The sequence below is a fragment of the Arachis ipaensis genome, chromosome B04, assembly GCF_000816755.2.
Source record: "Arachis ipaensis cultivar K30076 chromosome B04, Araip1.1, whole genome shotgun sequence".
NCBI classification, from domain to species: domain Eukaryota; kingdom Viridiplantae; phylum Streptophyta; class Magnoliopsida; order Fabales; family Fabaceae; genus Arachis; species Arachis ipaensis.
In genome coordinates this window covers 5,157,680-5,158,758 of record NC_029788.2, presented here as the reverse complement: position 1 = coordinate 5,158,758, position 1,079 = coordinate 5,157,680, and positions in this window count along the sequence as shown.

Below are 1,079 nucleotides of genomic sequence, written 5' to 3'. Positions count from 1 at the left end.
TGAGAAGTTTTTATTTTATTTTTTAAGTTATTTAAAATATGATCAATGAATTATTACTACATATATAAATAAGATTCAAAATCTCCTTACTTATTTAAACAAAGAATTGAGCTTATCACTTGACATTGGTTATAAATAGTGGCAACTGTGCAAAACTTACAGATCAGCATGTGAATCAACAGAAGTACAGAACACTAGATTTTCCCCTTACTTTGAGAGTTTGAGGTGCTACTGCTACACAGTAATTTACTATACGAATTTTCGAATATACGAATAAATGTTAAAAATTCTTTAATGTAAATTTGAACACAGAACGGTTCATTATTCGCATTCATAAGTCAATACTGCTTACACAACTAGCCAACTATTTCACGATTTGTGTAATATCGATGGTGACAAAGAAACACTAAGGTTTCTGAGGATAGGATTGGCCATTTTCCAATAAATTCGAAGATCTGCCAAATTGTAGCCAAAGACAAGGATAAAAAAAATGATAAATTATATTGACTTTCCCTGAAATTAACAAATATTACATACATTCTTTAATTTGATATTTTACGTTCACCTCTCTATGCGAGATATAAGAATATCGTATCAACATAATCTAAATATAATGTTACCTACCTTCCAAAAAAGTTGGTGTCACATTAAATCAAGAGTACTATGCATACTATTTAACCTCATGAACATAATTTAAGCTAATCTATGAAGCAGAAGCACGGACACTTTGCTAAGTTATGGTATTCACGTGTCGGATACTTTTCGGATACGACACTTAGCGACACTCGTCCGACACGCGTATTTGTTATATCCAACCGTGTCTTAATAAAAAGTAAAAAATTCTTTTCCGGACACGTTTGGACTTTGAACACACTTAAATACCAACACGTGTCAGCGTGTCCAGTCTTATTCTTAACATATATTCTTAAAATAAATTTAGATATAGTATATATTACTATTTATTAAAATAAAAAATATTTTAAATACTTGATATAATTAAAATAAGATATTAAAAATAATTAAAAAATTAATTTATATTTTAATATCAATAAAAAATCAAAATGTCATTACAATTATTT